This window comes from Anguilla anguilla, chromosome 13 (genome assembly GCF_013347855.1).
Source record: "Anguilla anguilla isolate fAngAng1 chromosome 13, fAngAng1.pri, whole genome shotgun sequence".
NCBI lineage: Eukaryota > Metazoa > Chordata > Actinopteri > Anguilliformes > Anguillidae > Anguilla > Anguilla anguilla.
Window position 1 is genome coordinate 39,001,833 of NC_049213.1, and position 14,698 is coordinate 39,016,530.

Here is a 14,698-nt window from a genome sequence, read left to right on the forward strand (position 1 = left end):
GTGTGTGTGTGTGTGTGTACATCCGTGTCGGTGTATATGTGCGTGTGTGTGTGTTTGTGCGTGTGTGTGAGAGTTTGTACTTGTGCGTGTGTACATGCGTGTCAGTGTGTGTGTGCGAGAGTCTGTACTTGTGTGTGTGTGTACATGTGTGTCAGTGTGTGTGTGTGTGTGTGTGTGTGTGTGTGAGAGAGTCTGTACTTGTGTGTGTGTACATGCGTGTCAGTGTGTGTGTGTGTGTGTGTGCGCGAGAGTTTGTTCTTGTGTGAGTGTGTGTGTGTGTGTACATGCGTGTCAGTGTGTGTGTGAGAGAGTTTGTACTTGTGTGAGTGTACACGTGTTCGTGTGCATGTGCGTTTGCGTACAGTGTGCCAGCGAGGGGAGGGCAGTTCGTTAAGTGGTCTGACGGTTATGTAACCCCGTCACAGCGCGAGCCTTTGAATGGCTGCCAGCAGGATGCCACATGGATCCTGGCCCCAGGTCACACAGACCCGCTCGGCCTTTCTCCTCTCGCTAAAGGGGAACTCGCTAAAGCTTCGGTGCCCGCCATCGTGATTCAACGAGTCCGAGTGTCCATGGAAACATGCATGCAGAGCACTGGAGCGCTAACCGGCACTGCCCTGCCCTGGATTAGCTTCCATTGCACCAGGCGCTATGGAAATGCACTCGCCACGCTGAGGAACTTCTCGAGAGTCCGCACAAATATGGTCAAATGGAAGCAGTCACTCAGTTAAGAAATAATTTATTCTCGCCCACATGGGTTCAACTGAAAACCAGATTTTTTAAAAACCATTAAAAAAAAAAAAAATGCTTTACACTTTAAAATGTTGGCGTGGGCTTCTCAAGTCTTAAAAATTTTGACATCCAAACTAACCTACTCCAAAGTTCTCAGGTCTTTTGCTTTTTACAGTATAACTTTCCAACAAGAAAAATTGCATATGCACACCTGTAACAGAAAATAACTGCAATATTCCGATGGGACCAGAAGATAAGGACTAATATCCCATGTGAGGTTAAATACAGGCACTGCTGGGCCACCTCTCAGGTCCTAAATAGAGTACACTGCTGAGGTCTAAGGCTGCAAATCTCTGTACAGTTTACAGAAAGATGGGAAGACACAGGCCTGAAATTGTGTTAGAATCTGTAACAACGCAATATGATTGCATTCCTTGCTTTTTCAGAGATCACGATAACAGGTAAAGCATGCATATTGTGACACATCATCCAAGATGATGTATACATACAGTACGTCCTGATATTTTTAGAGCACGTCCCCCTTTCCCCCTAGCAGCTGGACACAGGCCCAGCAGAGGAGCGGCTCCAGGCCCTGACCCGCAGAGAGTGACGTTTGCTGGACCGCCAGACCAAGGTCAGAGAACAGCGCAAACAGCCTGTGGAGCGCCCAGGTGCTAAATACGGGAAACCTGTTTTTCCCCCCCCTGCTTCTCCCGTTCACCGTGTTCTGAAACGGGTGCGCCCAACAAGACTTACAGATCAGTCTCCGATGACCAGCCCCCCCGCCCCCCCAATATGATCACTGGAGATATTTAGAAATGCCCTGCGATGCCCCGGGGGTGGATGTGTGGGCACGGGTGGCACACAGATAGGCCGGGTTCCCGGAACTGCCCACTGGCGCAGCGCCACCCACAGACTCACAGGCTGCCAGCTCTCGTAATGGATAAACAGGCCTCTATTCCGATTGGTGCAGCGTCTCCATGGTAGCACTGCGCAGGCTGTGGAGTACACACAGTAACTGGCCCGGTGACAGGTGCTCGGGAGGAGTACGCGCACCTCCCCTGCGCAGACCCTTCAATGGACGGTGGCAGCACCAGTGGGACGTCATACAAACAGAAACAAGGACGGGAATTGAAAGAGAAAGAAAAAAAAAAACACAGACAACAGCAACAACAACAAAAAAGTAACTGACGCATTCTGAGGTTGGGCAGCAGTGTGGCATAATGGGTAAGGAGCTGGTCTTGTAACATTAAGGTCACAGGTTCGATTCCCGGGTAGGACACGGCCATTGTACCCCTGAGCAAGGTACTTGGTACCTGCTTTGCTTCAGTGTACATCCAGCTGTATAAATAGATGTAATGTAATGGGATACGATGATCAAAACAACAGAGGGGAAGTGGAGGAGGGATGAGAGAGAGGCTAATGTGACACGCCTAAACTCTCTATGGTGCTTGATGTGGTCACATGTCACATAGCAACAGTAAGCAGTGGGAGCCAATGTAGCACAATGGCTGAGGAACTGGGCCTGTACCCTAAAGGCCATGGGGTTGAGGACACTACCGTTTGAGCTCTGAGCAAAATACTTAAACCTGAATTGCTTCAATATATAGCCAGCAGTGCAAAATGGGCACCGTGTGAAAATATTAAAGTTGCGTAAGTTGCTCTGGATAAGACTGTCTGCTAAATTCCAATAATGCAATGTACTGTAAGTTAAGACATTTTGTTTTCTTTTAAATTCTGAAGAATCACCCAGATGTGAAGCATCTTCCTGTTTGACAGGGAAGAGCAGCTGACTCATAGTGTGGTGAAACAGGTCCAGGGAAATAGGCGCTCATGACCGAAGACTGTAACCTCTCCCACGGCCTTTTCAAGAACGCAACGAATGACGTTCACCAAAACCACTTGCAAGCTTCTATCTTTTCAAGCAGGGAAAGGCTTGACAACGTTCCTCAAAACTCAGAGGAGAATTATATTGTTCAATTAGTACACAATGAATGTCCTCTACATGAGAGAAAATTCAGCAACAAACCTCCCTGTAATTAGGGGAAGTCTGACTCTGTTCATAGATGTCCTATTAAAGGACTGGAGTTCAAAATTAGCTTTGGCTCATTTTCAACACCCGTTACCTCTGTACGCACACACAGAGCATCATGTTCTGTCTTTGCATTGGCATCAGTGTTATCTTGGCTTGTGCCCCTCTCAAATAAACGTACAAATAAAGAAAAGTGTCACCAGACATGCAGAAGACCAGCTCAATGAGGAGGGATGTTGATAACCAGGGCTACTTAGCCGTCACCACACCACAGGCAGTACAACATTACTGCTCTGTAGGCCTAGTAATCATCTATTGAGCTCCTGTGAGCTAAACAGATGAGTGGCTTTCACTCCCAGAGTCTACAATGGCGACTCGTACAATGTTTACATCATAAAGCCATTCCACGGACCCTACTGCATTCCCTCTGTGGGTAACCCAATCTGGCTCTGTACGCAGTCGGCCTCGACAGTCCATTTAGATAACAGCCCTAATATTTTAAAATTGGGAAAGGAGAATAAGTAGATTCCAGAAAAGGCTTTGGTTACAAAGGGAGGCTCTAAACTATAAACATTCCACACTCTAGCCAAATTGCCTCAATCACGCGAGGTACTCCTCTCTCACTTAATTCAATATTTACACCACGCAGGCAGATTTCACACTGCAGTGGATGGGAAAGGAGGTATCAAGGCTGGGATCAGATTCCTCAGCCACACAGGGTGGGATTTCTAAGCGGGTTAAGAGCTGGCCACCCAGACTATACCCTGTAGTCTCCCCCCAAGTTCCATCCATCCATTATCTGTACCCGCTTATCCTGAGCAGGGTCACGGGGGGGTGCCTGAGCCTATCCCAGCATGCATTGGGCGAGAGGCAGGAATACACCCTAGACAGGCCCCCAATCTATTGCAGGGCTCCCCCCGAGTTAAAGTTCAAAAGTCTGGAGTACTGTACTTTGGTGCTAACTTGCTCAACTGACAAGCATTAAAGACGAGAGAGCTGCAAGTGACAAAGCCAATGACAAGTCACCAACAGCACAAATAGTTTTATCTATGTTGCAAAACTATAGCAGGATTTTCTGTTTGATGAGTTTTTACTTAATCTGTTAAGAGAGAAAAAAAAAAAATAACACAAGCCTATTCCTCAGGGTTCCCACATGTCCTGGAAAACCAGGAATTTTTTAATGCTGTTCTCCAGCCATGGAAAAGTCTGGGAAAATTAGAAAATTTCCTAAATGTCCTAGAAAGGAATGTGTTCCCCTGGTAAATATTTTTAGTGCAACGTTATAGCCCAAAACCTTAGGTGCCCCCAGCTGTGATTCAGTAAATGTAACTCCCCTCTCCCCCCGCTCCCACACACACTCACATAAAATGTCCTGGACAATAATGTCTCTAAAACAGTGGGAACCCTGTTCTTGCTGCAGAGAATTTGACCCCTGAAATCTACACGCTTGACTTCAGAAAAAACATCACAGGCGCAACACGTCAATATTCACCTTTCCTTTGATTCCAACGCTGCGGGATTTCTTTGAACACTTTCGTGAACGATCGAACATTTGTCTTTTATTCGTGCATTAAGACAATTACTGCAGAAACGTGTTCTTTCTAGACATGTGATTAAACTTGATTTAGGAGGAAGACGCACAGACTAGATACTGTTGCTAGGCGAGGTTACACTAACCGAAGACGCTGGTTATCGGTCCACAATACCGACTGTTACAAACGCTGTCACTACTACTACGCAAATGGAGGAGTATGCAAACACAATGGGCTTTGTTCAATCAGTTTACGTAAGTGCAAAGCACGTCCTCCCAATACAAGAGATTCTTGTCACACGCTCCGGTTATCATCTCTGACCCGCAATAAGGACTCTAAAAACCGAGAAGACTTATCTCGCTGCACTATAAACAAATTTTAGTTAATTACTTGAGAAGTATTATGAAATTATGTACATTCACAACGAAATCCCACTGGTAATCGGCTGTTTAGGCATAATGCACCTTTGAGTGGGTTTTCAGCCTCTGAGAAAACAGTAGGCATGCACAGGTGCATTATCCACAGAAGCGAAATAAATAAATTAATTAATTAATTAATTAATTAATTAATTAAAAAAAAAAAAACCAGTTAATGTTAAACAAGTTAACGCTTCTTAGGGAATGTTGCATGACCATAATAAAAACACAAGGTATATATACCATTACAAGACACAACGCTAATGTTAATCAGTGTCCCAGTTGGTACAGTAGGCTATCGGCGTTTTGTGCTGCCAAGTGTGTTTATAATTACCTCAGGTCTGCTGTCAACGGCACAAAACAAGAAGTGATGCTGACTAAAGACAGAGATAGGTGGATCATGGGAACTTTAATGTTAACCGCGCTGTTCCATCTGTGTCAATGACAATTTACTCACCTTAGAACGGGTACCTGTCGAGCACGATACACGCGAATCCGCTTCTAGACAAAATGACAGTTGGAGGAACACATTCAAGAAGAAGTTGTTCTGGGCAATGAGAAACTTTCTCAGCAGTAACTGATAAAACGTGGTATCGGATGTCACACTGCGCGTGCGCACGGCACTGTGCTCCGTGCAGTTTTAACCGTAAATTTGGGGCGTGTAGGGTTTGTGGCTACCACTCGTGTCAGCCTGGGGAGATTAAACATTAGGATTATGAAACATTAGCATTCTTATATGATTTAAATCTGTTATTGCAGACTACGGGCGCTTTTTTTTTTGCATTTTAACTTCTTATGATAATGTATATATGATAATGATAATTTATTATGTATATCGGAATTAGCCAACTCATTTGTTCATTGGTGTTACCAAAAATAAATAAATAAATAAATAAATAAATAAATAAATAAATAAATAAATAAATAAATCTAATCCAACATCACAACGTCGTAAGATTACATTTTAAATCTGCGTGCTTTGTGATTACAGAACAGGTCTTACAGATTACAGAATCCGGGTTTCCGGTCTGATTCCACTGTGGAACCTGCTCTGCTTGCAATACATATTTTTTCAGGGAAAACATTTTTTTTTTTAAGGCCTCAAATATATTTTTTAGCATTTGTACTATGGAATTCACAGTCTTGACTTAGTTTTTCCACAATTTCAAATGAGTAATCACATGTTTTCAAAAGTTCCTATGGCTTCAATTACGTTTTAGGGCTCAATTTAGGGTTAGGGTTATGAAAACGATAAGTCTGAGGGTCGAGGCAAGTTTAAGGCTGTGTTCAGCAGGTTAAAGAAAGGTTAGGACATTGGTTCTTTTTTGATTTTGGACGAGCCAAAAATTTTCTATATACTAGTATAGGTACCCATGACCATAACAAGATATGGAATATATACATATTTTTTCAGCGAAAACATTTTTTTTTAAGGCCTCAAATATATTTTTTAGCATTTGTACTATGGAATTCACAGTCTTGACTTAGTTTTTCCACAATTTCAAATGAGTAATCACATGTTTTCAAAAGTTCCAAAGGCTTCAATTACGTTTTAGGGCTCAACTTAGGGTTAGGGCAGTGGTTCTTAACCTGGGTTCGGTCGAACCCTAGGGGTTCGGTGAGTCGGTCTCAGGGGTTCGGTGGAGCCTCCGCCGCAGAGGTCCACCCCTCAGTCTAGTCTGCAGTCATATTTTATTTTTTACTAAAGAAGGGTTCGGTGAATGAGCATATGAAACTGGTGGGGTTCGGTGCCTCCAACAAGGTTAAGAACCACTGGGTTAGGGTTATGAAAACGATAAGTCTGAGGGTCGAGGCAAGTTTAAGGCTGTGTTCAGCAGGTTAAAGAAAGGTTAGGACATTGGTTCTTTTTTGATTATGGACGAGCCAACAATTTTCTATATACTAGTACAGATTCCTATGGCCATAACAAGATATGGAATATATACATATTTGTTCAGGGAAAACATTTTTTTTTTAAGGCCTCAAATATATTTTTTAGCATTTGTACTATGGAATTCACAGTCTTGACTTAGTTTTTCCACAATTTCAAATGAGTAATCACATGTTTTCAAAAGTTCCTATGGCTTCAATTACGTTTTAGGGCTCAACTTAGGGTTAGGGTTATGAAAACGATAAGTCTGAGGGTCGAGGCAAGTTTAAGGCTGTGTTCAGCAGGTTAAAGAAAGGTTAGGACATTGGTTCTTTTTTGATTTTGGACGAGCCAAAAATTTTCTATATACTAGTATAGGTACCCATGACCATAACAATATATGGAATATATACATATTTTTTCAGGGAAAACATTTTTTTTAAGGCCTCAAATATATTTTTTAGCATTTGTACTATGGAATTCACAGTCTTGACATAGTTTTTCCACAATTTCAAATGAGTAATCACATGTTTTCAAAAGTTCCAAAGGCTTCAATTACGTTTTAGGGCTCAACTTAGGGTTAGGGTTATGAAAATGATAAGTCTGAGGGTCGAGGCAAGTTTACGGCTGTGTTCAGCAGGTTAAAGAAAGGTTAGGACATTGGTTCTTTTTTGATTATGGACGAGCCAACAATTTTCTATATACTAGTACAGATTCCTATGGCCATAACAAGATATGGAATATATACATATTTTTTCAGGGAAAACATTTTTTTTTAAGCCCTCAAATATATTTTTTAGCATTTGTACTATGGAATTCACAGTCTTGACTTAGTTTTTCCACAATTTTAAATGAGTAATCACATGTTTTAAAAAGTTCCTATGGCTTCAATTACGTTTTAGGGCTCAACTTAGGGTTAGGGTTATGAAAACGATAAGTCTGAGGGTCGAGGCAAGTTTAAGGCTGTGTTCAGCAGGTTAAAGAAAGGTTAGGACATTGGTTCTTTTTTGATTTTGGACGAGCCAAAAATTTTCTATATACTAGTATAGGTACCCATGACCATAACAATATATGGAATATATACATATTTTTTCAGGGAAAACATTTTTTTTTTAAGGCCTCAAATATATTTTTTAGCATTTGTACTATGGAATTCACAGTCTTGACTTAGTTTTTCCACAATTTCAAATGAGTAATCACATGTTTTCAAAAGTTCCGATGGCTTCAATTACGTTTTAGGGCTCAACTTAGGGTTAGGGTTATGAAAACGATAAGTCTGAGGGTCGAGGCAAGTTTACGGCTGTGTTCAGCAGATTAAAGAAAGGTTAGGACATTGGTTCTTTTTTGATTATGGACGAGCCAACAATTTTCTATATACTAGTACAGATTCCTATGGCCATAACAAGATATGGAATATATACATATTTTTTCAGGGAAAACATTTTTTTTTAAGCCCTCAAATATATTTTTTAGCATTTGTACTATGGAATTCACAGTCTTGACTTAGTTTTTCCACAATTTTAAATGAGTAATCACATGTTTTAAAAAGTTCCTATGGCTTCAATTACGTTTTAGGGCTCAACTTAGGGTTAGGGTTATGAAAACGATAAGTCTGAGGGTCGAGGCAAGTTTAAGGCTGTGTTCAGCAGGTTAAAGAAAGGTTAGGACATTGGTTCTTTTTTGATTTTGGACGAGCCAAAAATTTTCTATATACTAGTATAGGTACCCATGACCATAACAATATATGGAATATATACATATTTTTTCAGGGAAAAAATTTTTTTTTTAAGGCCTCAAATATATTTTTTAGCATTTGTACTATGGAATTCACAGTCTTGACTTAGTTTTTCCACAATTTCAAATGAGTAATCACATGTTTTCAAAAGTTCCGATGGCTTCAATTACGTTTTAGGGCTCAACTTAGGGTTAGGGTTATGAAAACGATAAGTCTGAGGCTCAAGGCAAGTTTACGGCTGTGTTCAGCAGATTAAAGAAAGGTTAGGACATTGGTTCTTTTTTGATTTTGGACGAGCCAAAAATTTTCTATATACTAGTATAGGTACCTATGACCATAACAAGATATGGAATATATACATATTTTTTCTGGGAAAACATTTTTTTTTTAAGGCCTCAAATATATTTTTTAGCATTTGTACTATGGAATTCACAGTTTTGACTTAGTTTTTCCACAATTTCAAATGAGTAATCACATGTTTTCAAAAGTTCCTATGGCTTCAATTACATTTTAGGGCTCAACTTAGGGTTAGGGTTATGAAAACGATAAGTCTGAGGGTCAAGGCAAGTTTACGGCTGTGTTCAGCAGGTTAAAGAAAGGTTAGGACATTGGTTCTTTTTTGATTTTGGACGAGCCAAAAATTTTCTATATACTAGTATAGGTACCTATGACCATAACAATAAATGGAATATATACATATTTTTTCAGGGAAAACATTTTTTTTAGGGCCTCAAATATATTTTTTAGCATTTGTACTATGGAATTCACAGTCTTGACTTAGTTTTTCCACAATTTCAAATGAGTAATCACATGTTTTCAAAAGTTCCTAAGGCTTCAATTACGTTTTAGGGCTCAACTTAGGGTTAGGGTTATGAAAACGATAAGTCTGAGGCTCGAGGCAAGTTTACGGCTGTGTTCAGCAGGTTAAAGAAAGGTTAGGACAGTGGTTCTTTTTTGATTTTGGACGAGCCAAAAATTTTGTATATACTAGTATAGGTACCTATGACCATAAGAAGATATGGAATATATACATATTTTTTCAGGGAAAACATTTTTTTTTTAAGGCCTCAAATATATTTTTTAGCATTTGTACTATGGAATTCACAGTCTTGACTTAGTTTTTCCACAATTTTAAATGAGTAATCACATGTTTTCAAAAGTTCCTATGGCTTCAATTACGTTTTAGGGCTCAACTTAGGGTTAGGGTTATGAAAACGATAAGTCTGAGGTTCGAGGCAAGTTTACGGCTGTGTTCAGCAGGTTAAAGAAAGGTTAGGACAGTGGTTCTTTTTTTATTTTGGACGAGCCAAAATTTTTGTATATACTAGTATAGGTACCTATGACCATAAGAAGATATGGAATATATACATATTTTTTCAGGGAAAACATTTTTTTTTTAAGGCCTCAGATATATTTTTTAGCATTTGTACTATGGAATTCACAGTCTTGACTTAGTTTTTCCACAATTTCAAATGAGTAATCACATGTTTTCAAAAGTTCCTATGGCTTCAATTACGTTTTAGGGCTCAACTTAGGGTTAGGGTTATGAAAACGATAAGTCTGAGGGTCGAGGCAAGTTTACGGCTGTGTTCAGCAGGTTAAAGAAAGATTAGGACATTGGTTCTTTTTTGATTTTGGACGAGCCAAAAATTTTCTATATACTAGTATAGGTACCTATGACCATAACAAGATATGGAATATATACATATTTTTTCAGGGAAAACATTTTTTTTAAGGCCTCAAATATATTTTTTAGCATTTGTACTATGGAATTCACAGTCTTGACTTAGTTTTTCCACAATTTTAAATGAGTAATCACATGTTTTCAAAAGTTCCTATGGCTTCAATTACGTTTTAGGGCTCAACTTAGGGTTAGGGTTATGAAAACGATAAGTCTGAGGCTCGAGGCAAGTTTACGGCTGTGTTCAGCAGGTTAAAGAAAGGTTAGGACATTGGTTCTTTTTTGATTTTGTACAAGCCAAAAATTTTGTATGTACTAGTATAGGTACCTATGACCATAACAATAAATGGAATATATACATAATTTTTCAGGGAAAACATTTTTTTTTTTAAGGCCTCAAATATATTTTTTAGCATTTGTACTATGGAATTCACAGTCTTGACTTAGTTTTTCCACAATTTTAAATGAGTAATCACATGTTTTCAAAAGTTCCTATGGCTTCAATTACGTTTTAGGGCTCAACTTAGGGTTAGGGTTATGAAAACGATAAGTCTGAGGGTCGAGGCAAGTTTACGGCTGTGTTCAGCAGGTTAAAGAAAGGTTAGGACATTGGTTCTTTTTTGATTTTGGACAAGCCAAAAATTTTGTATGTACTAGTATAGGTACCTATGACCATAACAATAAATGGAATATATACATATTTTTTCAGGGAAAACATTTTTTTTTTTAAGGCCTCAAATATATTTTTTAGCATTTGTACTATGGAATTCACAGTCTTGACTTAGTTTTTCCACAATTTCAAATGAGTAATCACATGTTTTCAAAAGTTCCTATGGCTTCAATTATGTTTTAGGGCTCAACTTAGGGTTAGGGTTATGAAAACGATAAGTCTGAGGGTCGAGGCAAGTTTAAGGCTGTGTTCAGCAGGTTAAAGAAAGGTTAGGACATTGGTTCTTTTTTGATTTTGGACGAGCCAAAAATTTTCTATATACTAGTATAGGTACCCATGACCATAACAATATATGGAATATATACATATTTTTTCAGGGAAAACATTTTTTTTTAAGGCCTCAAATATATTTTTTAGCATTTGTACTATGGAATTCACAGTCTTGACTTAGTTTTTCCACAATTTCAAATGAGTAATCACATGTTTTCAAAAGTTCCAAAGGCTTCAATTACGTTTTAGGGCTCAACTTAGGGTTAGGGTTATGAAAACAATAAGTCTGAGGGTCGAGGCAAGTTTACGGCTGTGTTCAGCAGGTTAAAGAAAGGTTAGGACATTGGTTCTTTTTTGATTATGGACGAGCCAACAATTTTCTATATACTAGTACAGATTCCTATGGCCATAACAAGATATGGAATATATACATATTTTTTCAGGGAAAACATTTTTTTTTAAGCCCTCAAATATATTTTTTAGCATTTGTACTTTGGAATTCACAGTCTTGACTTAGTTTTTCCACAATTTCAAATGAGTAATCACATGTTTTCAAAAGTTCCTATGGCTTCAATTACGTTTTAGGGCTCAACTTAGGGTTAGGGTTATGAAAACGATAAGTCTGAGGGTCGAGGCAAGTTTAAGGCTGTGTTCAGCAGGTTAAAGAAAGGTTAGGACATTGGTTCTTTTTTGATTTTGGACGAGCCAAAAATTTTCTATATACTAGTATAGGTACCTATGACCATACCAAGATATGGAATATATACATATTTTTTCAGGGAAAACATTTTTTTTTAAGGCCTCAAATATATTTTTTAGCATTTGTACTATGGAATTCACAGTCTTGACTTAGTTTTTCCACAATTTCAAATGAGTAATCACATGTTTTCAAAAGTTCCAAAGGCTTCAATTACGTTTTAGGGCTCAACTTAGGGTTAGGGTTATGAAAACGATAAGTCTGAGGCTCAAGGCAAGTTTACGGCTGTGTTCAGCAGGTTAAAGAAAGGTTAGGACATTGGTTCTTTTTTGATTTTGGACGAGCCAAAAATTTTCTATATACTAGTATAGGTACCTATGACCATACCAAGATATGGAATATATACATATTTTTTCAGGGAAAACATTTTTTTTTAAGGCCTCAAATATATTTTTTAGCATTTGTACTATGGAATTCACAGTCTTGACTTAGTTTTTCCACAATTTCAAATGAGTAATCACATGTTTTCAAAAGTTCCTATGGCTTCAATTACGTTTTAGGGCTCAACTTAGGGTTAGGGTTATGAAAACGATAAGTCTGAGGCTCGAGGCAAGTTTACGGCTGTGTTCAGCAGGTTAAAGAAAGGTTAGGACAGTTGTTCTTTTTTGATTTTGGACGAGCCAAAAATTTTGTATATACTAGTATAGGTACCTATGACCATAAGAAGATATGGAATATATACATATTTTTTCAGGGAAAACATTTTTTTTTTAAGGCCTCAAATATATTTTTTAGCATTTGTACTATGGAATTCACAGTCTTGACTTAGTTTTTCCACAATTTTAAATGAGTAATCACATGTTTTCAAAAGTTCCTATGGCTTCAATTACGTTTTAGGGCTCAACTTAGGGTTAGGGTTATGAAAACGATAAGTCTGAGGTTCGAGGCAAGTTTACGGCTGTGTTCAGCAGGTTAAAGAAAGGTTAGGACAGTGGTTCTTTTTTTATTTTGGACGAGCCAAAATTTTTGTATATACTAGTATAGGTACCTATGACCATAAGAAGATATGGAATATATACATATTTTTTCAGGGAAAACATTTTTTTTTTAAGGCCTCAGATATATTTTTTAGCATTTGTACTATGGAATTCACAGTCTTGACTTAGTTTTTCCACAATTTCAAATGAGTAATCACATGTTTTCAAAAGTTCCTATGGCTTCAATTACGTTTTAGGGCTCAACTTAGGGTTAGGGTTATGAAAACGATAAGTCTGAGGGTCGAGGCAAGTTTACGGCTGTGTTCAGCAGGTTAAAGAAAGATTAGGACATTGGTTCTTTTTTGATTTTGGACGAGCCAAAAATTTTCTATATACTAGTATAGGTACCTATGACCATAACAAGATATGGAATATATACATATTTTTTCAGGGAAAACATTTTTTTTAAGGCCTCAAATATATTTTTTAGCATTTGTACTATGGAATTCACAGTCTTGACTTAGTTTTTCCACAATTTTAAATGAGTAATCACATGTTTTCAAAAGTTCCTATGGCTTCAATTACGTTTTAGGGCTCAACTTAGGGTTAGGGTTATGAAAACGATAAGTCTGAGGCTCGAGGCAAGTTTACGGCTGTGTTCAGCAGGTTAAAGAAAGGTTAGGACATTGGTTCTTTTTTGATTTTGTACAAGCCAAAAATTTTGTATGTACTAGTATAGGTACCTATGACCATAACAATAAATGGAATATATACATAATTTTTCAGGGAAAACATTTTTTTTTTTAAGGCCTCAAATATATTTTTTAGCATTTGTACTATGGAATTCACAGTCTTGACTTAGTTTTTCCACAATTTTAAATGAGTAATCACATGTTTTCAAAAGTTCCTATGGCTTCAATTACGTTTTAGGGCTCAACTTAGGGTTAGGGTTATGAAAACGATAAGTCTGAGGGTCGAGGCAAGTTTACGGCTGTGTTCAGCAGGTTAAAGAAAGGTTAGGACATTGGTTCTTTTTTGATTTTGGACAAGCCAAAAATTTTGTATGTACTAGTATAGGTACCTATGACCATAACAATAAATGGAATATATACATATTTTTTCAGGGAAAACATTTTTTTTTTTAAGGCCTCAAATATATTTTTTAGCATTTGTACTATGGAATTCACAGTCTTGACTTAGTTTTTCCACAATTTCAAATGAGTAATCACATGTTTTCAAAAGTTCCTATGGCTTCAATTATGTTTTAGGGCTCAACTTCGGGTTAGGGTTATGAAAACGATAAGTCTGAGGGTCGAGGCAAGTTTAAGGCTGTGTTCAGCAGGTTAAAGAAAGGTTAGGACATTGGTTCTTTTTTGATTTTGGACGAGCCAAAAATTTTCTATATACTAGTATAGGTACCCATGACCATAACAATATATGGAATATATACATATTTTTTCAGGGAAAACATTTTTTTTTAAGGCCTCAAATATATTTTTTAGCATTTGTACTATGGAATTCACAGTCTTGACTTAGTTTTTCCACAATTTCAAATGAGTAATCACATGTTTTCAAAAGTTCCAAAGGCTTCAATTACGTTTTAGGGCTCAACTTAGGGTTAGGGTTATGAAAACAATAAGTCTGAGGGTCGAGGCAAGTTTACGGCTGTGTTCAGCAGGTTAAAGAAAGGTTAGGACATTGGTTCTTTTTTGATTATGGACGAGCCAACAATTTTCTATATACTAGTACAGATTCCTATGGCCATAACAAGATATGGAATATATACATATTTTTTCAGGGAAAACATTTTTTTTTAAGGCCTCAAATATATTTTTTAGCATTTGTACTATGGAATTCACAGTCTTGACTTAGTTTTTCCACAATTTCAAATGAGTAATCACATGTTTTCAAAAGTTCCAAAGGCTTCAATTACGTTTTAGGGCTCAACTTAGGGTTAGGGTTATGAAAACGATAAGTCTGAGGCTCAAGGCAAGTTTACGGCTGTGTTCAGCAGGTTAAAGAAAGGTTAGGACATTGGTTCTTTTTTGATTTTGGACGAGCCAAAAATTTTCTATATACTAGTATA

The 14,698-nt window shown here is 37.9% G+C and overlaps 1 protein-coding gene across 2 annotated transcripts in view; it reads right to left on the bottom strand.

Moving 5' to 3' along the window:
* Positions 1–5,328, bottom strand: part of LOC118211082 (monocarboxylate transporter 1-like) — a 34,856-nt gene extending 29,528 nt beyond the window's left edge. Inside the window, exon 1 of one of the 2 annotated variants that reach the window (XM_035387887.1) lies at positions 5,170–5,328. The gene's annotated coding sequence lies outside the window, so the exon portion shown is untranslated. The remainder of the gene's footprint in view (positions 1–5,169) is intronic. The other variant, XM_035387889.1, reaches the window with a different exon arrangement.
* Positions 5,329–14,698: the final 9,370 nt, after the last annotated feature.